The following is a 21,103-nucleotide window of genomic DNA, read 5'->3' on the forward strand; positions in this document are numbered from 1 at the left end:
CCCTATCACTGGGCAAGGTTTCCCTTGAGTCTGGCGCCTGAGACCACTCGGCCATTCTGACACGATATATCAGCCTCAGCAAAAGAAGACACTGACTTCGTGCCGGTAGTAAAGTAAAAAAAGTTTGTCAGAAGTGGGATTCAAACCCACGCCCTCATACGTGGACCAGAAGAATCGTTCAACCCGTATCATTGGGCAAGGTTTCCCTTGAGTCTGGCGCCTTAGACCACTCGGCCATTCGGACAAAATATATCAGCCCAGCAAAAGAAGACACTGACATTGTTCTGGTAGTAAAGTAAAAAAAAGTTTGTCAGAAGTGGGATTCGAACCCACGCACACATACGTGGACCAGAAGCCTCGTTGATCTCGTATGACTGGGCAAGGTTTCCCTTGAGTCTAGCACCTTCGACCACTAGGCCATTTTGACACAATATTTCAGCCCAGCAAAAGGAGACACTGACTTTGTGCTGGTAGTAAATTAAAAAAAAATGACAGAAGTGAGATTCGAAGCCACGCACACATACGTGGACCAGAGGCCTCGTTCAACTCGCATAACCGGGCAAGGTTTCCCTTCAGTCTGGCGCCTTACACCACTCGGCCATTCTGATACGATATGTCAGCCCCAGCAAAAAAAAATTGCCCGCAGCTTCCCTCGGGGGAACACTGAGGAGGATGCGGAGCATATAATTGGTTAACGGGGTGTTAAAGTGCGACTTACTTGGGTCGATGGCTAAATTTGTTAACGTGGTTGTGAAATGGGGTGTTAAATTGCGACTTACTTGGGTCGATGGCTAAATTGGTTAACGTGGTTGTAGGAGGGGGTGTTAAATGAGTGAACACGTACACACGTATGCGAAAGGACGGCGCTGGTCGAAGGGACGTCGATCATTTTGTTTGTGGATTCGTTGGAATTCATTTCACCGCGACCTTGGACGTCGACGCACCGTACAAACCAACCGACGAGCGGCAACTGAGCGAGCGAGCGCCGACCTTGAGTATATATACAGCGCGACGGCGCATGCACTGTTAGCTGTTGAATGTTCTCGAAGGAGAAGCGCGCGCGGCACAGATGGTGGGCGACGGCGCGACGGCGCATGCGCGCGCGTCAGCTGTCGAATGTTCGAGAAGCGGTGCGGACGGCGCGGACGGCGCGGACGGCGCACTACAAGGCGCGATTATAAGATGCTTCCGCATCTAAAAGAGACGCTGACTTTGTTCTGTTAGTGAAGTAAAAAAAAGTTTGTCAGAAGAGGGGTTCGAACCCACGCACACATACGTGGACAAGAAGCCTCGTTCAACTCGTATCACTGGGCAAGGTTTCCCTTGAGTCTGGCGCCTTAGACCACTCGGCCATTCTGATACGATATATCAGCCCCAGCAAAAGATGACACTGATTTTATGCTCGTAGTAAAGTAAAAAAAGTTTGTCTGAAGTGCGATTTGAACCCACGCCCACACACCTAAACCAGAAGCCTCGTTCAACCCCTATCACTGAGCAAGGTTTCTCTTGAGTCTTGCGCCTTAGACCACTCGGCCACTCGGACAAAATATATCAGCCCAGCAAAAGGAGACACTGACATTGTTCTGGTCGTAAAGTAAAAAAAGTTTGTCAGAAGTGGGATTCGAACCCACGCCCACATACGTGGACCAGAAGCCTCGTTCAACCAGTATCACCGGGCAAGGTTTCGCTTGAGTCTGGATCCTTAGACCACTCGGACATTCTGACACGATATATCAGCCCCAGCAAAAGAAGACACTGACTTCGTGCTGGTAGTAAAGTAAAAAAAAGTTTTTCAGAAGTGGGATTCGAACCCACGCACACATACGTGGACCAGAAGCCTCGTTACACTCATATCACTGGGCAAGGTTTCCCTTAAGTCTGGCGCCTTAGACCACTCGGCCATTCTGATACGATATGTCAGCCCCAGCAAAAGGAGACACTGACTTTGATCTGTTAGTGAAGTAAAAAAAAGTTTGTCGGAAGAGGGATTCGAACCCACGCCCACATACGTGGACCAGAAGCCTCGTTCAACCCCTATCACTGGGCAAGGTTTCCCTTGAGTCTGGCGCCTTAGACCACTCGGCCATTCTGACACGATATTTCAGCCCCAGCAAAAGAAGACACTGACTTTGTGCCTGGTAGTAAAGTAAAAAAAAAGAACTTCTCAGAAGTGGGATTTTAACCCACGCCCACATACGTAGACCAGAAGCCTCGTTCAACCCGTATCACTGGGAAAGGTTTCCTTTAAGTCTGGTGCCTTGGACCACTCGGCCATTCTGACACGATATTTCAGCCCAGCAAAAGGAGACACTGACTTTCTTCTGGTAGTAGATTAAAAAATTTTGTCAGAAGTGGGATTCAAACCCACACCCACATACGTGGACCAGACGCCTCGTTCAATCCGTATCACTGGGCAAGGTTTCCCTTAAGTCTGGCGCCTTCGACCACTCGGCCATTCTGATACAATATTACGGCCCAGCAAAAGAAGACGCTGACTCTGTGCTGGTAGTAAAGTAAAAAAAAATTGACAGAAGTGGGATTCGAACCCACGCACACATACGTGTACCAGAAGCCTCGTTCGACTCACTGGGCAAGGTTTCCCTTGAGTCTGGAGCCTTAGACCACTCGACCATTCTGGCACGATATTTCAGCCTTAGCAGAAGGAGACACTGACTTTGTGCTGGTAGTAAAGTAAAAAAAAAGAGCTTCTCAGAAGTGGGATTTCAACCCACGCCCACATACGTAGACCAGAAGCCTCGTTCAAACCGTATGACTGGGCAAGGTTTCCCTTAAGTCTGGCGCCTTCGACCACTCGGCCATGCTGACACAATATATCAGCCCCAGCAAAAAAAAACACTGACTTTATGCTGGTAGTAAAGTAAAAAAAGATTGTCAGAAGTGGGATTCGAACCCACGTCCACATACGTCGACCAAAGGCCTCGTTTAACCGGTATCACCGGGCAATGTTTCCCTTAAGTCTGGTGCCTTAGACAACTCGGCCGTTCTGACACGATATATAAGCTGCAGCAAAGGAAGACACTGACTTTGTTCTGGTAGTAAAGTAAAAAAAGTTTGTCAGAAGTGGGATTTGAACCCACGCACACATACGTGGACCAGAAGCCTCGTTCATCTCGTATGACTGGGCAAGGTTTCCCTTGAGTCTAGCACCTTCGACCACTCGGCCATTCTGACACAATATTTCAGCCCAGCAAAAGGAGACACTGACTTTGTGCTGGTAGTAAATTAAAAAAAATTGACAGAAGTGAGATTCGAACCCACGCACACATACGTGGACCAGAAGCCTCGTTCAACTCGCATCACCGGGCAAGGTTTCCCTTAAGTCTGGCGCCTTCGACCACTCGGCCATTCTGACACAATATTTCAGCTCAGCAAAAGGAGACGCTGACTTTGTTCTGATAGTGAAGTAAAAAAAAATTGGCCGCAGCTTCCCTCGGGGGAACACTGAGGAGGATGCGGAGCATATAATTGGTTAACGGGGTGTTAAAGTGCGACTTACTTGGGTCGATGGCTAAATTGGTTAACGTGGTTGTGAAATGGGGTGTTAAATTGCGACTTACTTGGGTCGATGGCTAAATTGGTTAACGTGGTTGTAGGAGGGGGTGTTAAATGAGTGAACACGTACACACGTATGCGAAAGGACGGCGCTGGTCGAAGGGACGTCGATCATTGTGTTTGTGGATTCGTTGGAATTCATTTCACCGCGACCTTGGACGTCGACGCGCCGTACAAACCAACCGACGAGCGGCAACTGAGCGAGCGAGCGCCGACCTTGAGTATATATACAGCGCGACAGCGCATGCACTGTCAGCTGTTGATTGTTCTCGAAGGAGAAGCGCGCGCGCGGCACAGATGGCGACAGCGCGACGGCGCATGCGCTGTCAGCTGTCGAATGTTCTCGAAGGAGAAGCGCGCGCGGCACAGATGGTGGGCGACGGCGCGACGGCGCATGCGCGCGCGTCAGCTGTCGAATGTTCGAGAAGCGGTGCGGACGGCGCGGACGGCGCACTACAAGGCGCGAGTATAAGATGCTTCCGCATCTAAAAAACTTACTTTATGCTCGTAGTAAAGTAAAAAAGAAGAGTTTGTCTGAAGTGGGATTTGAACTCACGCCCACACACCTGGACCAGAAGCCTCGTTCAACCCGTATCACTGAGCAAGGTTTCCCTTAAGTCTGGCGCCTTCGACCACTCGGCAATTCTGACACGATATATCAGCCCCAGCAAAAAAACACTGACTTTATTCTGGTAGTAAAGTAAAAAACAAGATTGTCAGAAGTGGGATTCGAACCCACGCCCACATACGTGGACCAGAAGGCTCGTTAAACCCGTATCACCGGGCAATGTTTCCCTTAAGTCTGATGCCTTAGACAACTCGGCCGTTCTGACACGATATATAAGCTTCAGCAGAAGAAGACACTGACTTCGTTCTGGTAGTAAAGTAAAAAAAGAGTTTGTCAGAAGTGGGATTCGAACCCACGCCCACATACATGGACCAGAAGCCTAATTCAACCCGTACCACTGGGCAAGGTTTCCCTAAGGTCTGGCGCCTTCGACCACTCGACCATTCTGACACGATACTTCGGTCCTAACCAAAGGAGACACTGGCTTTGTTCTTGCACTAAAATAAAAAAAAGTTTGTCAAATATGATTCGAACCCACGCCCACATACGTGGACCAGAAGCCTCGTTCAACCCGTATCACTGGGCAAGGTTTCCCTTGAGTCTGGAGCCTTTGACCACTCGACCATTCTGACACGATATTTCAGCCCCAGCAAAAGAAGACACTGACTTTGTGCTGGTAGTAAAGTAAAAAAAAGAACTTCTCAGAAGTGGGATTTTAACCCACGCCCACATACGTAGACCAGAAGCCTCGTTCAACCCGTATGACTGGGCAAGGTTTCCCTTAAGTCTGGCGCCTTCGACCACTCGGCCATGCTGACACAATATATCAGCCCCAGCAAAAAAACACTGACTTTATGCTGGTAGTAAAGTAAAAAAAAGAGTGTCAGAAGTGGGATTCGAACCCACGTCCACATACGTGGACCAAAGGCCTCGTTTAACCCGTATCAACGGGCAATGTTTCCCTTAAGTCTGGTGCCTTAGACAACTCGGCCGTTCTGACAAAATATATCAGCCCAGCAAAAGGAGACACTGAGATTGTTCTGGTAGTAAAGTAAGAAAAGTTTGTCAAAAGTGTGATTCGAACCCACGCCCACATACGTGGACAAGAAGCCTCGTGCAACCCGTATCACTGTGCAAGGTTTCCCTTGAGTCTGGCGCCTTAGACCACTCGGCCATTCGGACAAAGTATATCAGCCCAGCAAAAGGAGACACTGAGATTGTTCTGGTAGTAAAGTAAAAAAGAGTTTGTCAGAAGTGGGATTCGAACCCACGCCCACATACGTGGACCAGAAGCCTCGTTCAACCCGTATCACAGGGCAAGGTTTCGCTTGAGTCTGGAGCCTTAGACCACTCGGCCATTCTGACACGATATTTCAGCCCCAGCAAAAGGAGACACTGACTTTGTGCTGGTAGTAAAGTAAAAAAAGATTGTCAGAAGTGGGATTCGAACCCACGTCCACATACGTGGACCAAAGGCCTCGTTTAACCCGTATCACTGGGAAAGGTTTCCTTTAAATCTGGTGCCTTGGACCACTCGGCCATTCTGACACGATATTTCAGCCCAGCAAAAGGAGACACTGACATTCTTTTGGTAGTAGATTAAAAAATTTTGTCAGAAGTGGGATTCAAACCCACACCCACATACGTGGACCAGAAGCCTCATTCAATCCGTATCACTGGGCAAGGTTTCCCTTAAGTTTGGCGCATTCGACCACTCGGCCATTCTGACACAATATTTCGGCCCAGCAAAAGAAGACGCTGACTCTGTGCTGGTAGTAAAGTAAAAAAAATTGACAGAAGTGGGATTCGAACCCACGCACACATACGTGTACCAGAAGCCTCGTTCAACTCACTGGGCAAGGTTTCCCTTGAGTCTGGAGCCTTAGACCACTCGACCATTCTGGCACGATATTTCAGCCTTAGCAGAAGGAGACACTGACTTTGTGCTGGTAGTAAAGTAAAAAAAGAGCTTCTCAGAAGTGGGATTTCAACCCACGCCCACATACGTAGACCAGAAGCCTCGTTCAACCCGTATGACTGGGCAAGGTTTCCCTTAAGTCTGGCGCCTTCGACCACTCGGCCATGCTGACACAATATATCAGCCCCAGCAAAAAAACACTGACTTTATGCTGGTAGTAAAGTAAAAAAAGATTGTCAGAAGTGGGATTCGAACCCACGTCCACATACGTCGACCAAAGGCCTCGTTTAACCGGTACCACCGGGCAATGTTTCCCGTAAGTCTGGTGCCTTAGACAACTCGGCCGTTCTGACACGATATATAAGCTGCAGCAAAGGAAGACACTGACTTTGTTCTGGTAGTAAAGTAAAAAAAGTTTGTCAGAAGTGGGATTCGAACCCACGCACACATACGTGGACCAGAAGCCTCGTTCATCTCGTATGACTGGGCAAGGTTTCCCTTGAGTCTAGCACCTTCGACCACTCGGCCATTCTGACACAATATTTCAGCCCAGCAAAAGGAGACACTGACTTTGTGCTGGTAGTAAATTAAAAAAAATTGACAGAAGTGAGATTCGAAGCCACGCACACATACGTGGACCAGAGGCCTCGTTCAACTCGCATCACCGGGCAAGGTTTCCCTTCAGTCTGGCGCCTTACACCACTCGGCCATTCTGATACGATATGTCAGCCCCAGCAAAAGGAGACGCTGACTTTGTTCTGTTAATAAAGTAAAAAAAGTTTGTCAGAAGAGGGATTCGAACCCACGCACACATACGTGGACCAGAAGCCTCGTTCAACTCGTATCACTGGGCAAGGTTTCCCTTGAATCTGGCGCCTTAGACCACTCGGCCATTCTGATACGATATATTAGCCCCAGCAAAAGATGACACTGACTTTATGCTCGTAGTAAAGTAAAAAAAAAAGTTTGTCTGAAGTGGGATTTGAACCCACGCCCACACACCTAGACCAGAAGCCTTGTTCAACCCCTATCACTGAGCAAGGTTTCTCTTGAGTCTGGCGCCTTAGACCACTCGGCCACTCGGACAAAATATATCAGTCCAGCAAAAAGAGACACTGACATTGTTCTGGTAGTAAAGTAAAAAAAAATTTGTCAGAAGTGGGATTCGAACCCACGCCCACATACGTGGACCAGAAGCCTCGTTCAACCAGTATCACCGGGCAAGGTTTCGCTTGAGTCTGGAGCCTTAGACCACTCGGCCATTCTGACACGATATATCAGCCCCAGCAAAAGAAGACACTGACTTCGTGCTGGTAGCAAAGTAAAAAAAAGTTTGTCAGAAGTGGGATTCGAACCCACGCACACATACGTGGACCAGAAGCCTCGTTACACTCATATCACTGGGCAAGGTTTCCCTAAAGTCTGGCGCCATAGACCACTCGGCCATTCTGATACGATATGTCAGCCCCAGCAAAAGGAGACACTGACTTTGATCTGTTAGTGAAGTAAAAAAAAAGTTTGTCGGAAGAGGGATTCGAACCCACGCCCATATACGTGGACCAGAAGCCTCGTTCAACCCCTATCACTGGGCAAGGTTTCCCTTGAGTCTGGCGCCTTAGACCACTCGACCATTCTGACACAATATATCAGCCCCAGCAAAAAAACACTGACTTTATGCTGGTAGTAAAGTAAAAAAAAGATTGTCAGAAGTGGGATTCACACCCACGCCCACATACGTGGACCACAGGCCTCGTTCAACCCGTATCAATGGGCAAGGTTTTCCTTGAGTCTGGCGCCTTAGACCACTCGGCCATTCTGACACGCTTTATCAGCCCCAGCAAAAGAAGACACTGACTTCGTGCTGATAGTAAAGTAAAAAAAGTTTGTCAGAAGTGGGATTCGAACCCACGCACACATACGTGGACCAGAAGCCTCGTCACACTCGTATCACTGGGCAAGGTTTCCTATAAGTCTGGCGCCTTAGACCACTCGGCCATTCTGATACGATATGTCAGCCCCAGCAAAAGGTGACACTGACTTTGTTCTGTTAGTGAAGTAAAAAAAAACTTTGTCGGAAGAGGGATTTGAACACACGCCCAAATACGTGGACCAGAAGCCTCGTTCAACCCCTATCACTGGGCAAGGTTTCCCTTGAGTCTGGCACCTTAGACCACTCGGCCATTCTCACACGAAATAGCAGCCCCAGCAAAAGAAGACACTGACTTCGTGCTCGTAGTAAAGTAAAAAAAGTTTGTCAGAAGTGGGATTCGAACCCACGCCCACATACGTGAACCAGAAGCATCGTTCAACCCGTATCACTGGGCAAGGTTTCCCTTGAGTCTGGCGCCTTAGACCACTCGGCCATTCGGGCAAAATACATCAGCCCAGCAAAAGGAGACACTGACATTGTTCCGGTAGTAAAGCAAAAAAAAGTTTGTCAGAAGTGGGATTCGAACCCACGCCCACATACGTGGCCAGAAGCTTCGTTGAACCCGTATCACTGGGCAAGGTTTCGCTTGAGTCTGGAGCCTTAGGCCACTCGAACATTCTGACAAGATATTTCAGCCCCAGCAAAAGGAGACACTGACTTTGTGCTGGTAGTAAAGTAAAAAAAAGAGCTTCTCAGAAGTGGGATTTCAACCCACGCCCACATACGTAGACCAGAGGCCTCGTTCAACCCGTATCACTGGGCAAGGTTTCCCTTAAGTCTGGCGCCTTGGACCACTCGGCCATTCTGACACGATATTTTAGTCCTAACCAAAGGAGACACTGGCTTCGTTCTTGTACTAAAATAAAAAAAGTTTGTCAGAAGTGGAATTCACACCCACGCCCACATATTGGACCAGAAGCGTCGTTCAACCCAAATCTTTGCGCAAGGTTTCCCTTGAGTCTGGCGCCTTAGACCACTCGGCCATTCAGATAGGATATGTCAGCCTCAGCAAAAGAAGACGCTGACTCTGTGCTGGCAGAAAAAGTAAAAAAAAATTGACAGAAGCGAGATTCGAACCCACGCACACATACGTGGAACAGAAGCCTAGTTCAACTCGCATCACTGGGCAAGGTTTCCCTTCAGTCTGGCGTCTTTGACCACTCGGCCATTCTGATACGATATGTCAGCCCCAGCAAAAGGAGACACTGACTTTGTTCTGTTAGTGAAGTAAAAAAAGTTTGTCTGAAGAGGGATTCGAACCCACGCCCACATACGTGGACCAGAAGCCTCGTTCAACCCCTATCACTGGGCAAGGTTTCCCTTGAGTCTGGCGCCTTAGACCACTCGGCCATTCGCACAAAATATATCAGCCCAGCAAAAGGAGACACTGAGATTGTTCTGGTAGTAAAGTAAAAAAAAGTTTGTCAGAAGTGGGATTCGAACCCACGCCCACATACGTGGACCAGAAGCCTCGTTCAACCCGTATCAGAAGGCAAGGTTTCGCTTGAGTCTGAAGCCTTAGACCACTCGGCCATTCTGACACAATATAGCAGCCCCAGGAAAAGAAGACACTGACTTCGTGCTGGTAGTAAAGTAAAAAAAGTTTGTCAGAAGTGGGATTCGAACCCACGCCCACATACGTGAACCAGAAGCATCGTTGAACCCGTATCACTGGGCAAGGTTTCCCTTGAGTCTAGCACCTTCGACCACTCGGCCATTCTGACACAATATTTCAGCCCAGCAAAAGGAGACACTGACTTTGTGCTGGTAGTAAATTAAAAAAAAATTGCCAGAAGTGAGATTCGAACCCACGCACACATACGTGGACCAGAGGTCTCGTTCAACTCGCATCACCGGGCAAGGTTTCCTTTCAGTCTGGCGCCTTACACCACTCGGCCATTCTGATACGATATGTCAGCCCCAGCAAAAGGAGACGCTGACTTTGTTCTGTTAGTGAAGTAAAAGAAAGTTTGTCAGAATAGGATTCGAACCCACGCCCACAAACGTGGACCAGAAGCCTCGTTCAACCCGTATCACTGGGCAAGGTTTCCCTTGAGTCTGGAGCCTTAGACCACTCGACCATTCTGACACAATATATCAGCCCCAGCAAAAGGAGACACTGAGATTGTTCTGGTAGTAAAGTAAAAAAAAAAGTTTGTCAGATGTGGGATTCGAACCCACGCCCACATACGTGGACCAGAAGCCTCGTTCAACCCGTATCACAGGGAAAGGTTTCGCTTGAGTCTGAAGCCTTAGACCACTCGGCCATTCTGACACAATATTTCAGCCCCAGCAAAAGGAGACACTGACTTTGTGCTGGTAGTAAAGTAAAGAAAAGAGCTTCTCAGAAGTGGGATTTGAACCGACGCCCTAAACGTAGACCAGAAGCCTCGTTAAACCCGTTTCACTGGGCAAGGTTTCTCTTAAGTCTGGCGCCTTGGACCACTCGGCCATTCTGACACAATATTTCAGCCCAGCAAAAGGAGACACTGACTTTCTTCTGGTAGTAGATTAAAAAAGTTTTGTGAGAAGTGGGATTCGAACCCACGCACAAATACGTGGACCAGAAGCCTCGTTCATCTCGTATGACTGGGCAAAGTTTCCCTTGAGTCTAGCACCTTCGACCACTCGGCCATTCTGACACAATATTTCAGCCCCGCAAAAGGAGACACTGACTTTGTGCTGGTAGTAAATTAAAAAAAATTGACAGAAGTGAGATTCGAACCCACGCACACATACGTGGACCAGAGGCCTCGTTAAACTCTTATCACCGGGCAAGGTTTCCCTTCAGTCTGGCGCCTTACACCACTCGGCCATTCTGATACGATATGTCAGCCCCAGCAAAAGGAGACGCTGACTTTGTTCTGTTAGTGAAGTAAAAAAAAGTTTGTCGGAAGAGGGGTTCGAACCCACGCACACATACGCGGAGCAGAAGCCTCGTTCAACCCGTATCACTGAGCAAGGTTTCTCTTGAGTCTGGCGCCTTAGACCACTCGGCCATTCGGACACGACATATGAACCCAGCAAAAGGAGACACTGACATTGTTCTGATAGAAAAGTAAAAAAAAGTTTCAGAAGTGGGATTCGAACCCACGCCCACATACGTGCACCAGAGGCCTCGTTCAACCCGTATCACTGGGCAAGGTTTTCCTTGAGTCTGGCGCCTTAGACCACTCGGCCATTCTGACACGATATATCAGCCCCAGCAAAAGAAGACACTGACTTCGTGCTGGTAGTAAAGTAAAAAAAGTTTGTCAGAAGTGGGATTCGAACCCACGCACACATACGTGGACCAGAAGCCTTGTCACACTCGTATCACTGGGCAAGGTTTCCTATAAGTCTGGCGCCTTAGACCACTCGGCCATTCTGATACGATATGTCAGCCCCAGCAAAAGGTGACACTGACTTTGTTCTGTTAGTGAAGTAAAAAAAAGTTTGTCGGAAGAGGGATTTGAACCCACGCCCACATACGTGGACCAGAAGCCTCGTTCAACCCCTATCACTGGGCAAGGTTTCCCTTGAGTCTGGCACCTTAGACCACTCGGCCATTCTCACACGACATAGCAGCCCCAGCAAAAGAAGACACTGACTTCGTGCTCGTAGTAAAGTAAAAAAAGTTTGTCAGAAGTGGAATTCGAACCCACGCCCACATACGTGAACCAGAAGCATCGTTCAACCCGTATCACTGGGCAAAGTTTCCCTTGAGTCTGGCGCCTTAGACCACTCGGCCATTCGGGCAAAATACATCAGCCCAGCAAAAGGAGACACTGACATTGTTCCGGTAGTAAAGCAAAAAAAAGTTTGTCAGAAGTGGGATTCGAACCCACGCCCACATACGTGGCCAGAAGCCTCGTTCAACCCGTATCACTGGGCAAGGTTTCGCTTGAGTCTGGAGCCTTAGGCCACTCGGCCATTCTGACAAGATATTTAAGCCCCAGCAAAAGGAGACACTGACTTTGTGCTGGTAGTAAAGTAAAAAAAAGAGCTTCTCAGAAGTGGGATTTCAACCCACGCCCACATACGTAGACCAGAGGCCTCGTTCAACCCGTATCACTGGGCAAGGTTTCCCTTAAGTCTGGCGCCTTGGACCACTCGGCCATTCTGACACGATATTTTAGTCCTAACCAAAGGAGACACTGGCTTCGTTCTTGTACTAAAATAAAAAAAGTTTGTCAGAAGTGGAATTCACACCCACGCCCACATACGTGGACCAGAAGCGTCGTTCAACCCGTATCTTTGCGCAAGGTTTCCCTTGAGTCTGGCGCCTTAGGTAGTGGTGGTAAAAAACATTTATTTCGGAAAAAGTATACTAGAGAGTGCCGACGTGGCACATCGGCGTGCTAGAGTGGCAAGACCCTATTCCGGGACGCCAGTGGAGCTGGCAGCTGCCCGTGCGCGCTCCACCAAGGAGCGTTGTGCAGCCAAGGTAGAGCAGCCGAGCAGGTGCTCCTCCCAAGCCTCTCTAGTTGGGATAGAAAAAGGGGGTGAGAAAGGGACGGGATTAACTGGGCATGATGCTACGACGTGATATGTGTCGGCGAGGACATGACAGGTCGAGCAGGTGCCATTGATTTCCGGCAAAAAGTGCCTGGCGACCGCCGGACTGATAAAGGTGTTTGTCTGCAGGCGGCGTAGCAGTCCTTCGTCCGCTTTCTCCAAACCGCGTGCGGGGTCCGGGTAGAGGCGGCGCGAAGCCCGGTAATGAGCCAAAATTTCGCGAAAGCGCGTCAGGTTGGTATTGCCAGATTCCGTCTCGGGACATGGAGGGGCAACGGCCCGGACAGGAGAAGCGCGGGCAGCGGCATTTGCCGCCTCGTTGCCGGGCAGGCCCGAGTGGCCTGGGGTCCAGACTATACGAATGGGATGAGGGTTAAAGCGCCAAGAGGCTGCCTGTAGCAGGCTAGCCGCCAGCGGGGCAATGGAACCCTGAAGGTACTGAGAACAGGCCGAGCGCGAGTCCGTCAGGATGGTGCGTGAGGCAGGGTGAGAGGCGGCCAAAGCTATGGCAACCTCTTCAGCGTGCGTTACTGTGTCTGCTCGAAAGGAGAGGCCATCTACGTGTTTGCCCTCTGTAATCACGGCAGCCGTGAAGTGACCCGAGGGGGAGGGACCCGAGACGTCCACGTAGAAAACACCAGGACGATCGGAGTGTCGCGTATGAAGGGCCGCGGCGCGTGCTAGTCTACGGCCAGGATGGAGGTCGGGGTTCATATTACGGGGTAGAGGTTCCACCCATAGCTTTTGACGCCAGAGCTCTGGTACAGGCTGCAGAGGGTCTTGGTCAGATATCGGGTTAAGGCCAAGTCTGTGTAGAAGACGGCGCCCTGAAGGCGTCTGCGACTGTCGATTGATTGGTTAACGCGATGAGCTTCGCGCATCTCTGCAAAGGTGTTGTGTACCCCCAGAGCCACGAATCGGCTGTTGGAAGTTGCAATAGGTAGGTCCAGATCGCGTTTGTATACTGAACGAAGAAGGACGTCCAGCTGGTGCTCGTGTCGACGACGCAGGCGAAGGTAAGGCAAGGCGTAGAGGACGCGACTGGTCACAAACGCGTGGGCCAATCGGAGGGACTGAGACCCGCGGAGGCCGCCGCGCTTGGTAGAAACTCGCCGTATCATGCGGCTCACCTGTTCGCTGGTGCGTCTGAGGCCTGCTATTGTGCCCTTTGGATCCAAGGACGATGTGAGGTGAAGGCCAAGAACCCGAATATTTTGCACTGACGGGACGGGCCCGGACGGAAGAAAAATTTGAGGCGGCGGTAGCGGAGAGACTGAAAGAAGAGCTGATTTAGCTGGAGAGCACTCCAGGCCGCATGAACCTGCGTAGGTGTCCACCAGAAGGGCAGCCTTTTGCAGGCGTTCTTCGATTTGCGCTAAGGAGCCGGTGTTGGTCCAGATTGTGATATCGTCCGCATATAGTGCGTGTTGTATTCCCTCGACCTCGCTTAGAAGAGAGGGAAGGTTCATCATCGCCAGGTTAAAAAGCAGAGGAGACAGGACTGCCCCTTGAGGTGTACCCCTCGTGCCTAATAAGTACGGGCCGTGTTCGGTAGAATTAAGGCGAATGAAGGCGGTGCGATGTGATAGAAAGGCGCGAATGTAGTTGAAAGTGTTCTGCCCGCAGTTTGTGGTAGACAGGTTAGTGAGTATAGTGCTGTGTTTGACGTTGTCGAACGCCCCGCGGAGATCGAGAGCGAGCACGGCTTTATCGTTATGGCGCATAGTAGTCGGCTCTATGATATCGTGTTGAAGCTGGAGCAGGACGTCCTGCGCCGAAAGATGGGGGCGAAAGCCAAACATCGTGTCGGCAAAGGTCCTCCTGGCCTCCAAGTAGGTGGAAAGGCGTTCGCGAACCATGGTTTCCATGAGTTTGCCTGCGCAAGACGTAAGTGAGATGGGTCTCAGTGCCTCAATACTAACGGACTTTGCCGATTTGGGAATGAATGTCACGACCGATGTGGTCCATTCCGTCGGAAGCGGAGAGCCGTCCCATATCGAATTTATAAGGTGGAGTAGTGAGAGGTGTGCTTGGTCGGGAAGATTTGCGAGGAGCGATACTGTGATTCCGTCGCGTCCAGGGGCCGTGCCCCGTCGCATTTTCGTGAGTGCAAATCGTAAATCAGAAAGCGTGTATGGGGCGTCGAGGTCGGTGTTAGGGGCGCCGGAATACGTATATGCTGGGCCTGCGGGATCAATTGTGCGGCAGATGTAGCGGTCACAAAGTTCTCGCGCGAGTTCATCCGTAGTGCCCTGAAAGGCATGCAGAACACGGTGGAGCTGGCGTTGCGTTTCTCCCCTGGTGGTGGAGGGATGGAGAAGGCTTCTAAAGAGTCGCCACGCACTCTTAGAGCTCATCTGGTTTGCAGCCTTCGAACAGGTGTCTGCCCAGTTAGCATCGGAAAGTTGTGCGGAGTATGCGGCCGCCTCTGCAGTGAGCGCCTCAATGCGAGCGCGAAGTTTCCGATTAAGTTTGTTGCGTTTCCAGCGCCTTATGAGCCCGCGGCGAGCGTGCCAAAGATGTAGGAGGTGTGGATCGATTGCAGGAGTCAAATTAGAGGTTGCAAGGGTGCGAGTGTTCGCTTGTTTCATATGGAGAGCGTATGATGCCCACGCTGCATATTCGGTCGAGGAGAGGCTGGCGGGGAATGGTTGCATTCTGAACTGAGTCCAATCGGTGAGACGGGCTTGGCCCCAGTGTTGGCGCATTTTCTGCCACGGTGTGAACGAAATGCGGAGTAAAAAGTGATCGCTGCCTAGGTTTTCGCCTAAATTCTCCCATGTAGCATCGCGGATGTGAAGGGTGAGGGAGAGGTCGGGGCATGTGTCTCGCGTGACCGAGTTGCCGGAACGTGTGGGTTGTGCCGGATCGGTAAGAAGCGTCAGGCTCAGCGAGGAAATGAGCTCCTTGAGCTCTCTGCCCCGGGCCTTCTCGTAGTGGTAACCCCAGTGAGGGCTGGGGGCATTAAAGTCCCCGACAATCACCAGTGGTTGTCGGGCCGCTATACGCAGCGCCCGATGGAAGAGATGCGCAAACGAAGCCCTTGCAAGGCGAGGGGGGCAGTACACGTTTAAGATATGTATTGATGGTTGGCCCCTCCGCTGAGACAGCACTGACATCATGCAGTAGTCGTAAGGAAGATCCAGATCGAGGTCAATCTGTACCGCCGTGTAGGCTTTATGCACGAGGAGGCATGTGGTGGTGCCGCCGACATAAGAGCAGTATCCAGAAAGGGATGGAGCAGGGCCAGATTCTTGGAGCGCCAAGACGGCCGGCTGAGAGCCAAGTGAGCTGAGGAAAAGGGAAAGATGTGAACGCTTTCGCCTGTTCCCGAAGCCTCCAGGGTTCCACTGTATGATCTCGAATTTAGACGCAATATTTGAACGGGACGTACGATTGGGAGCCATCGTGACTGTCTTAGGTTTTATATTTGGTCCTCCATGTCCCGCTCGGATTCCTCAGAGGCAGGGAGGGGCACGGAGGCCGGATTGTCCGACGGCGGGGTGGTGGTAGCCACCTTACGACGACGCCGTGGAGCTGTACCCTCACTGCTCACCGAGCAGGAGCGGGAACGCGATGCCTTGGGTTGAAACTGGGTGATTGCCCAGGCTTGAATAGCCTGGGTAACCTCTACTACTATGCGTTGGACCGAGAAGCTGGTGAGGAGGTGATTAATCGAAGCTTCGACGCGCGTGAGGCGTTCCTCTACGCGCGGGGTGCGCTCTTCGCTAGGAAGAGTTTGGTTAGCGGGCAAGATAACCTGAGGTGTCCCAGGAGCCTCAAGAGCTTCTGGAGTAGATGTGGCACCGGTTCCGAGTGCTGGAGTACAAATGGTTGCTTGAACCGGCGGTTTAATGGGAGTGGACTTAGCGCGAGGACTAAGCTTGGACGTAGCTGGCGTAGCTGCCTGGACAGAGGAGGCAATACCGGATGGTTTTGCAGTACACTGTTGTTGGGGTTGAAGTCGCTTATTTAAGAGTTCGAGTTGTTTAGTTAAAAGAGAATTTTGCTTTTGAAGTGCCGCAACTTGCTGGCGAGGGGCCGCAAGTTCGGGAGAAGGAGGATCGACAGAAGGGGGTGAGAGAGGCTTAGAAGCAGCTTTCCCCGCCCAACTGCTCACCTGAGGTATCGCCGCTGGTGCTTCGAGCGGTGGGAATGCCTGAGTGTCGACGTGGAGTGGTGGAGCCGACTGATGCAGGTTGATGCCGCTGTCTGGCTGTGACGAACATGAGGTGGTCCCTCGAAGAGATGTTGAGGGCTGCTTGCGTTTCCGATATTTTCGATATTTTGCCGTGCAGCCACTGGTCCCAGTCTCATGGGCGCCGTGGCAGAGGAGGCACTTGGGGTGGCAGTCGTGGGCATTGAGACCTGCAGGTGCGGGGGTTCCACATTTGGCACACTGCGTTGGAGCGGGGTGAGGACACTGAGGTGGTCGATGGCCGATGGTACCGCACTTGGTGCAAACCGGGACCGTTTTCTTGTAGGCGCGGATGTACGTCGCCACGCAGTGGTAGAAGAGGAAGCGGGGTAACTTCGTGCCCTCGAAAGTCACCACGGCCGCCGCGGAATCTCCGAGTTTGCGGACCGCAAGGATAGTACCTCGAGGCCAATACAGTTCAGACTTTATCTTTGCCGGGCTTTCAGCAGGGTTTACGTTGATGACGCCCCTGCATGTATCCCCTGGTGCCTTGGCGTGGCCTCGAACGGGTAGCTGCTGGTCCCCCACCTGCAGCTGGAAGTCCCCGAGGAGTCGCTGTGCCATAGGCAAAATGGTGGTGCTGCAGACTAAGATGTTCTGTTCCCAGATTGGCCACACTTGAATTTGCGTGGTAGTCTGGTCGCCAAGGTAGCTGCGGATGGCGTCGCCCGCGCGATCGGCCGGGACAAATGTGCGTAACTCGCAGGGAACGCGAGGTTTCACTACCACGATGTAGTCGTCGCGAGAGAGGCGAGGAGTTTGACGCGGACGCCACTTGCGTTGCTTCGCTGGCTGCGAGGACGGAGCAGAGGTAGGCACGCCACCGGAGGGATGGCACGCCGGCGTTCCTTGCAAGGCTGGGGAATGGTGGCCCGCTGTGGCGTCTCGTTGTTGTTGAGACGCAGGCTTCGATTTCGCTTGATTGCGTTGCCACAGTCTCACCATGTCGTCGAGGTATTCATCTTCTGATGGCATAGTGTTTTCGGAGGATGAAATCTCCATGGACAGCATTTGGCTTGAGGTAGGATCATAGCCCGTAACCACGTTAGCGGCCGCCATCGCCGGGCTGAGAGCCCTTAGCGAGGCGGCGTTGTAGCCGGGAGTGAAGGACGTCCCTCAAGTTGTCAAAACTGGACCCACCTGGACGAAGGTGTTGTCTAGGCGAAGCGGAGAACTTGGCGGTGACGATAAATCCAAGTTTCAGGGGTATCAAGGTGGATGTCCGCAGAAATAGCAGGAAATCTACGGAGGCGATGTGGAGTGCGTCCGTCACCATCGAGCGCTCGCAGCGCCCCCCTGGCGCCTTAGACCACTCGGCCATTCAGATAGGATATGTCAGCCTCAGCAAAAGAAGACGCTGACTCTGTGCTGGCAGAAAAAGTAAAAAAAAATTGACAGAAGCGAGATTCGAACCCACGCACACATACGTGGAACAGAAGCTTAGTTCAACTCGCATCACTGGGCAAGGTTTCCCTTCAGTCTGGCGTCTTTGACCACTCGGCCATTCTGATACGATATGTCAGCCCCAGCAAAAGGAGACACTGACTTTGTTCTGTTAGTGAAGTAAAAAAAGTTTGTCTGAAGAGGGATTCGAACCCACGCCCACATACGTGGACCAGAAGCCTCGTTCAACCCCTATCACTGGGCAAGGTTTCCCTTGAGTCTGGCGCCTTAGACCACTCGGCCATTCGGACAAAATATATCAGCCCAGCAAAAGGAGACACTGAGATTGTTCTGGTAGTAAAGTAAAAAAAAAGTTTGTCAGATGTGGGATTCGAACAAACGCCCACATACGTGGACCAGAAGCCTCGTTCAACCCGTATCAGAGGGCAAGGTTTCGCTTGAGTCTGAAGCCTTAGACCACTCGGCCATTCTGACACGAAATTTCAGCCCCAGCAAAAGGAGACACTGACTTTGTGCTGGTAGTAAAGTAAAGAAAAAAACTTCTCAGAAGTGGGATTTCAACCGACGCCCTAAACGTAGACCAGAAGCCTCGTTAAACGCGTTTCACTGGGCAAGGTTTCCCTTAAGTCTGGCGCCTTGGACCACTCGGCCGTTCTGACACGATATTTCAGCCCAGCAAAAGGAGACACTGACTTTCTTCTGGTAGTAGATTAAAAAAGTTTTGTCAGAAGTGGGATTCGAACCCACGCACACATACGTGGACCAGAAGCCTCGTTCATCTCGTATGACTGGGCAAGGTTTCCCTTGAGTCTAGCACCTTCGACCACTCGGCCATTCTGACACAATATTTCAGCCCAGCAAAAGGAGACACTGACTTTGTGCTGGTAGTAAATTAAAAAAAATTGACAGAAGTGAGATTCGAACCCACGCACACATACGTGGACCAGAGGCCTCGTTAAACTCGCATCACCGGGCAAGGTTTCCCTTCAGTCTGGCGCCTTACACCACTCGGCCATTCTGATACGATATGTCAGCCCCAGCAAAAGGAGACGCTGACTTTTTTCTGTTAGTGAAGTAAAAAAAAGTTTGTCGTAAGAGGGATTCGAACCCACGCACACATACGCGGACCAGAAGCCTCGTTCAACCCGTATCACTGAGCAAGGTTTCTCTTGAGTCTGGCGCCTTAGACCACTCGGCCATTCGGACACGCCATATCAACCCAGCAAAAGGAGACACTGACATTGTTCTGTTAGAAAAGTAAAAAAAAGTTTCAGAAGTGGGATTCGAACCCACGCCCACATACGTGGACCAGAGGTCTCGTTCAACCCGTATCACTGGGCAAGGTTTTTCTTGAGTCTGGCGCCTTAGACCACTCGGCCATTCTGACACGATATATCAGCCCCAGCAAAAGAAGACACTGACTTCGTGCTGGTAGTAAAGTAAAAAAAGTTTGTCAGAAGTGGGATTCGAACCCACGCACACATACGAGGACCAGAAGCCTCGTCACACTCGTATCACTGGGCAAGGTTTCCCTTAAGTCTGGCGCCTTAGACCACTCGGCCATTCTGATACGATGTGTCAGCCCCAGCAAAAGGTGACACTGACTTTGTTCTGTTAGTGAAGTAAAAAAAAAGTTTGTCGGAAGAGGGATTTGAATCCACGCCCACATACGTGGACCATAAGCCTCGTTCAACCCCTATCACTGGGCAAGGTTTCCCTTGAGTCTGGCACCTTAGACCACTCGGCCATTCTCACACGACATAGCAGCCCCAGCAAAAGAAGACACTGACTTCGTGCTCGTAGTAAAGTAAAAAAAGTTTGTCAGAAGTGGGATTCGAACCCACGCCCACATACGTGGACCAGAAGCCTCGTTCAACCAGTATCACCGGGCAAGGTTTCGCTTGAGTCTGGAGCCTTAGACCACTCGGCCATTCTGACACAATATAGCAGCCCCAGCAAAAGAAGACACTGACTTCGTGCTGGTAGTAAAGTAAAAAAAGTTTGTCAGAAGTGGGATTCGAACCCACGCCCACATACGTGAACCAGAAGCATCGTTCAACCCGTATCACTGGGCAAGGTTTCCCTTGAGTCTGGCGCCTTAGACCAATCGGCCATTCGGGCAAAATATATCAGCCCAGCAAAAGGAGACACTGACATTGTTCCGGTAGTAAATTAAAAAAAATTGACAAAAGTGAGATTTGAACCCACGCACGCATGAACCAGAAGCCTCGTTCAACTCGCATCACCGGGCAAGGTTTCTCTTCAGTCTGGCGCCTTAGACCACTCGACCATTCTGACACGATATTTCAGCCCCAGCAAAAGAAGACCATGACTTTGTGCTGGTAGTAAAGTAAAAAAAAGAACTTCTCAAAAGTGGGATTTTAACCCACGCCCACATACGTAGACCAGAAGCCTCGTTCAACCCGTATAACTGGGAAAGGTTTCCTTTAAGTCTGGTGCCTTGGACCACTCGGCCATTCTGACACGATATTTCAGCCCAGCAAAAGGAGACACTGACTTTCTTCTGGTAGTAGATTAAAAAATTTTGTCAGAAGTGGGATTCAAACCCACGCCCACATACGTGGACCAGAAGCCTCGTTCAATCCGTATCACTGGGCAAGGTTTCCCTTAAGTCTGGCGCCTTCGACCACTCGGCCATTCTGACACAATATTTTGGCCCAGCAAAAGAAGACGCTGACACTGTGCTGGTAGTAAAGTAAAAAAAAATTGACAGAAGTGGGATTCGAACCCACGCACACATACGTGTACCAGAAGCCTCGTTCAACTCACTGGGCAAGGTTTCCCTTGAGTCTGGAGCCTTAGACCACTCGACCATTTTGACACGATATTTCAGCCCCAGCAAAAGAAGACACTGACTTTGTGCTGGTAGTAAAGTAAAAAAAAGAACTTCTCAGAAGTGGGATTTCAACCCACGCCCACATACGTAGACCAGAAGCCTCGTTCAACCCGTATCACTGGGAAAGGTTTCCTTTAAGTCTGGTGCCTTGGACCACT

At 50.7% G+C, this 21,103-nt stretch overlaps 32 non-coding genes across 32 annotated transcripts; all 32 read right to left on the bottom strand.

The window, feature by feature from the left end:
- Nucleotides 1–125: 125 nt before the first annotated feature.
- On the bottom strand, nt 126–244 carry TRNAL-CAA (transfer RNA leucine (anticodon CAA)). Its single transcript has 2 exons — nt 207–244; nt 126–171 (listed from the first exon to the last, which is right to left on the bottom strand). It is a non-coding gene; the product is annotated as a tRNA-Leu (tRNA).
- A 1,362-nt stretch (nt 245–1,606) lies between these two features.
- Nucleotides 1,607–1,725, bottom strand: TRNAL-CAA (transfer RNA leucine (anticodon CAA)). Its single transcript has 2 exons — nt 1,688–1,725; nt 1,607–1,652 (listed from the first exon to the last, which is right to left on the bottom strand). It is a non-coding gene; the product is annotated as a tRNA-Leu (tRNA).
- Nucleotides 1,726–1,790: 65 nt separating this feature from the next.
- Nucleotides 1,791–1,909, bottom strand: TRNAL-UAA (transfer RNA leucine (anticodon UAA)). Its single transcript has 2 exons — nt 1,872–1,909; nt 1,791–1,836 (listed from the first exon to the last, which is right to left on the bottom strand). It is a non-coding gene; the product is annotated as a tRNA-Leu (tRNA).
- Nucleotides 1,910–1,974: 65 nt separating this feature from the next.
- On the bottom strand, nt 1,975–2,093 carry TRNAL-CAA (transfer RNA leucine (anticodon CAA)). Its single transcript has 2 exons — nt 2,056–2,093; nt 1,975–2,020 (listed from the first exon to the last, which is right to left on the bottom strand). It is a non-coding gene; the product is annotated as a tRNA-Leu (tRNA).
- A 69-nt stretch (nt 2,094–2,162) lies between these two features.
- TRNAL-UAA (transfer RNA leucine (anticodon UAA)) lies at nt 2,163–2,281 on the bottom strand. Its single transcript has 2 exons — nt 2,244–2,281; nt 2,163–2,208 (listed from the first exon to the last, which is right to left on the bottom strand). It is a non-coding gene; the product is annotated as a tRNA-Leu (tRNA).
- A 62-nt stretch (nt 2,282–2,343) lies between these two features.
- TRNAL-UAA (transfer RNA leucine (anticodon UAA)) lies at nt 2,344–2,462 on the bottom strand. The gene is made up of 2 exons: nt 2,425–2,462; nt 2,344–2,389 (listed from the first exon to the last, which is right to left on the bottom strand). It is a non-coding gene; the product is annotated as a tRNA-Leu (tRNA).
- A 63-nt stretch (nt 2,463–2,525) lies between these two features.
- On the bottom strand, nt 2,526–2,639 carry TRNAL-CAA (transfer RNA leucine (anticodon CAA)). Its single transcript has 2 exons — nt 2,602–2,639; nt 2,526–2,571 (listed from the first exon to the last, which is right to left on the bottom strand). It is a non-coding gene; the product is annotated as a tRNA-Leu (tRNA).
- Nucleotides 2,640–3,073: 434 nt separating this feature from the next.
- On the bottom strand, nt 3,074–3,192 carry TRNAL-CAA (transfer RNA leucine (anticodon CAA)). The gene is made up of 2 exons: nt 3,155–3,192; nt 3,074–3,119 (listed from the first exon to the last, which is right to left on the bottom strand). It is a non-coding gene; the product is annotated as a tRNA-Leu (tRNA).
- A 2,012-nt stretch (nt 3,193–5,204) lies between these two features.
- On the bottom strand, nt 5,205–5,323 carry TRNAL-CAA (transfer RNA leucine (anticodon CAA)). Its single transcript has 2 exons — nt 5,286–5,323; nt 5,205–5,250 (listed from the first exon to the last, which is right to left on the bottom strand). It is a non-coding gene; the product is annotated as a tRNA-Leu (tRNA).
- A 64-nt stretch (nt 5,324–5,387) lies between these two features.
- Nucleotides 5,388–5,506, bottom strand: TRNAL-CAA (transfer RNA leucine (anticodon CAA)). Its single transcript has 2 exons — nt 5,469–5,506; nt 5,388–5,433 (listed from the first exon to the last, which is right to left on the bottom strand). It is a non-coding gene; the product is annotated as a tRNA-Leu (tRNA).
- Nucleotides 5,507–5,570: 64 nt separating this feature from the next.
- TRNAL-UAA (transfer RNA leucine (anticodon UAA)) lies at nt 5,571–5,689 on the bottom strand. The gene is made up of 2 exons: nt 5,652–5,689; nt 5,571–5,616 (listed from the first exon to the last, which is right to left on the bottom strand). It is a non-coding gene; the product is annotated as a tRNA-Leu (tRNA).
- A 243-nt stretch (nt 5,690–5,932) lies between these two features.
- On the bottom strand, nt 5,933–6,046 carry TRNAL-CAA (transfer RNA leucine (anticodon CAA)). Its single transcript has 2 exons — nt 6,009–6,046; nt 5,933–5,978 (listed from the first exon to the last, which is right to left on the bottom strand). It is a non-coding gene; the product is annotated as a tRNA-Leu (tRNA).
- A 430-nt stretch (nt 6,047–6,476) lies between these two features.
- On the bottom strand, nt 6,477–6,595 carry TRNAL-CAA (transfer RNA leucine (anticodon CAA)). The gene is made up of 2 exons: nt 6,558–6,595; nt 6,477–6,522 (listed from the first exon to the last, which is right to left on the bottom strand). It is a non-coding gene; the product is annotated as a tRNA-Leu (tRNA).
- Nucleotides 6,596–7,026: 431 nt separating this feature from the next.
- TRNAL-CAA (transfer RNA leucine (anticodon CAA)) lies at nt 7,027–7,145 on the bottom strand. Its single transcript has 2 exons — nt 7,108–7,145; nt 7,027–7,072 (listed from the first exon to the last, which is right to left on the bottom strand). It is a non-coding gene; the product is annotated as a tRNA-Leu (tRNA).
- A 64-nt stretch (nt 7,146–7,209) lies between these two features.
- On the bottom strand, nt 7,210–7,328 carry TRNAL-CAA (transfer RNA leucine (anticodon CAA)). The gene is made up of 2 exons: nt 7,291–7,328; nt 7,210–7,255 (listed from the first exon to the last, which is right to left on the bottom strand). It is a non-coding gene; the product is annotated as a tRNA-Leu (tRNA).
- A 615-nt stretch (nt 7,329–7,943) lies between these two features.
- On the bottom strand, nt 7,944–8,062 carry TRNAI-UAU (transfer RNA isoleucine (anticodon UAU)). The gene is made up of 2 exons: nt 8,025–8,062; nt 7,944–7,989 (listed from the first exon to the last, which is right to left on the bottom strand). It is a non-coding gene; the product is annotated as a tRNA-Ile (tRNA).
- A 249-nt stretch (nt 8,063–8,311) lies between these two features.
- TRNAL-CAA (transfer RNA leucine (anticodon CAA)) lies at nt 8,312–8,430 on the bottom strand. The gene is made up of 2 exons: nt 8,393–8,430; nt 8,312–8,357 (listed from the first exon to the last, which is right to left on the bottom strand). It is a non-coding gene; the product is annotated as a tRNA-Leu (tRNA).
- A 798-nt stretch (nt 8,431–9,228) lies between these two features.
- TRNAL-CAA (transfer RNA leucine (anticodon CAA)) lies at nt 9,229–9,347 on the bottom strand. Its single transcript has 2 exons — nt 9,310–9,347; nt 9,229–9,274 (listed from the first exon to the last, which is right to left on the bottom strand). It is a non-coding gene; the product is annotated as a tRNA-Leu (tRNA).
- Nucleotides 9,348–9,411: 64 nt separating this feature from the next.
- TRNAL-CAA (transfer RNA leucine (anticodon CAA)) lies at nt 9,412–9,530 on the bottom strand. The gene is made up of 2 exons: nt 9,493–9,530; nt 9,412–9,457 (listed from the first exon to the last, which is right to left on the bottom strand). It is a non-coding gene; the product is annotated as a tRNA-Leu (tRNA).
- A 64-nt stretch (nt 9,531–9,594) lies between these two features.
- TRNAL-CAA (transfer RNA leucine (anticodon CAA)) lies at nt 9,595–9,713 on the bottom strand. Its single transcript has 2 exons — nt 9,676–9,713; nt 9,595–9,640 (listed from the first exon to the last, which is right to left on the bottom strand). It is a non-coding gene; the product is annotated as a tRNA-Leu (tRNA).
- A 432-nt stretch (nt 9,714–10,145) lies between these two features.
- On the bottom strand, nt 10,146–10,264 carry TRNAL-CAA (transfer RNA leucine (anticodon CAA)). The gene is made up of 2 exons: nt 10,227–10,264; nt 10,146–10,191 (listed from the first exon to the last, which is right to left on the bottom strand). It is a non-coding gene; the product is annotated as a tRNA-Leu (tRNA).
- Nucleotides 10,265–11,058: 794 nt separating this feature from the next.
- TRNAL-CAA (transfer RNA leucine (anticodon CAA)) lies at nt 11,059–11,177 on the bottom strand. The gene is made up of 2 exons: nt 11,140–11,177; nt 11,059–11,104 (listed from the first exon to the last, which is right to left on the bottom strand). It is a non-coding gene; the product is annotated as a tRNA-Leu (tRNA).
- A 64-nt stretch (nt 11,178–11,241) lies between these two features.
- Nucleotides 11,242–11,360, bottom strand: TRNAI-UAU (transfer RNA isoleucine (anticodon UAU)). The gene is made up of 2 exons: nt 11,323–11,360; nt 11,242–11,287 (listed from the first exon to the last, which is right to left on the bottom strand). It is a non-coding gene; the product is annotated as a tRNA-Ile (tRNA).
- A 65-nt stretch (nt 11,361–11,425) lies between these two features.
- TRNAL-CAA (transfer RNA leucine (anticodon CAA)) lies at nt 11,426–11,549 on the bottom strand. Its single transcript has 2 exons — nt 11,507–11,549; nt 11,426–11,471 (listed from the first exon to the last, which is right to left on the bottom strand). It is a non-coding gene; the product is annotated as a tRNA-Leu (tRNA).
- A 242-nt stretch (nt 11,550–11,791) lies between these two features.
- Nucleotides 11,792–11,909, bottom strand: TRNAL-CAA (transfer RNA leucine (anticodon CAA)). Its single transcript has 2 exons — nt 11,872–11,909; nt 11,792–11,836 (listed from the first exon to the last, which is right to left on the bottom strand). It is a non-coding gene; the product is annotated as a tRNA-Leu (tRNA).
- Nucleotides 11,910–18,259: 6,350 nt separating this feature from the next.
- TRNAL-CAA (transfer RNA leucine (anticodon CAA)) lies at nt 18,260–18,378 on the bottom strand. The gene is made up of 2 exons: nt 18,341–18,378; nt 18,260–18,305 (listed from the first exon to the last, which is right to left on the bottom strand). It is a non-coding gene; the product is annotated as a tRNA-Leu (tRNA).
- A 432-nt stretch (nt 18,379–18,810) lies between these two features.
- TRNAL-CAA (transfer RNA leucine (anticodon CAA)) lies at nt 18,811–18,929 on the bottom strand. The gene is made up of 2 exons: nt 18,892–18,929; nt 18,811–18,856 (listed from the first exon to the last, which is right to left on the bottom strand). It is a non-coding gene; the product is annotated as a tRNA-Leu (tRNA).
- A 427-nt stretch (nt 18,930–19,356) lies between these two features.
- TRNAL-CAA (transfer RNA leucine (anticodon CAA)) lies at nt 19,357–19,475 on the bottom strand. The gene is made up of 2 exons: nt 19,438–19,475; nt 19,357–19,402 (listed from the first exon to the last, which is right to left on the bottom strand). It is a non-coding gene; the product is annotated as a tRNA-Leu (tRNA).
- A 64-nt stretch (nt 19,476–19,539) lies between these two features.
- Nucleotides 19,540–19,658, bottom strand: TRNAL-UAA (transfer RNA leucine (anticodon UAA)). Its single transcript has 2 exons — nt 19,621–19,658; nt 19,540–19,585 (listed from the first exon to the last, which is right to left on the bottom strand). It is a non-coding gene; the product is annotated as a tRNA-Leu (tRNA).
- Nucleotides 19,659–19,907: 249 nt separating this feature from the next.
- On the bottom strand, nt 19,908–20,026 carry TRNAL-CAA (transfer RNA leucine (anticodon CAA)). Its single transcript has 2 exons — nt 19,989–20,026; nt 19,908–19,953 (listed from the first exon to the last, which is right to left on the bottom strand). It is a non-coding gene; the product is annotated as a tRNA-Leu (tRNA).
- A 427-nt stretch (nt 20,027–20,453) lies between these two features.
- Nucleotides 20,454–20,572, bottom strand: TRNAL-UAA (transfer RNA leucine (anticodon UAA)). Its single transcript has 2 exons — nt 20,535–20,572; nt 20,454–20,499 (listed from the first exon to the last, which is right to left on the bottom strand). It is a non-coding gene; the product is annotated as a tRNA-Leu (tRNA).
- Nucleotides 20,573–20,634: 62 nt separating this feature from the next.
- TRNAL-UAA (transfer RNA leucine (anticodon UAA)) lies at nt 20,635–20,753 on the bottom strand. Its single transcript has 2 exons — nt 20,716–20,753; nt 20,635–20,680 (listed from the first exon to the last, which is right to left on the bottom strand). It is a non-coding gene; the product is annotated as a tRNA-Leu (tRNA).
- Between the last annotated feature and the right edge of the window lie 350 nt (nt 20,754–21,103).

The sequence above is a fragment of the Rhipicephalus microplus genome, chromosome 2 (genome assembly GCF_043290135.1).
Source record: "Rhipicephalus microplus isolate Deutch F79 chromosome 2, USDA_Rmic, whole genome shotgun sequence".
NCBI classification, from domain to species: Eukaryota; Metazoa; Arthropoda; class Arachnida; order Ixodida; family Ixodidae; genus Rhipicephalus; species Rhipicephalus microplus.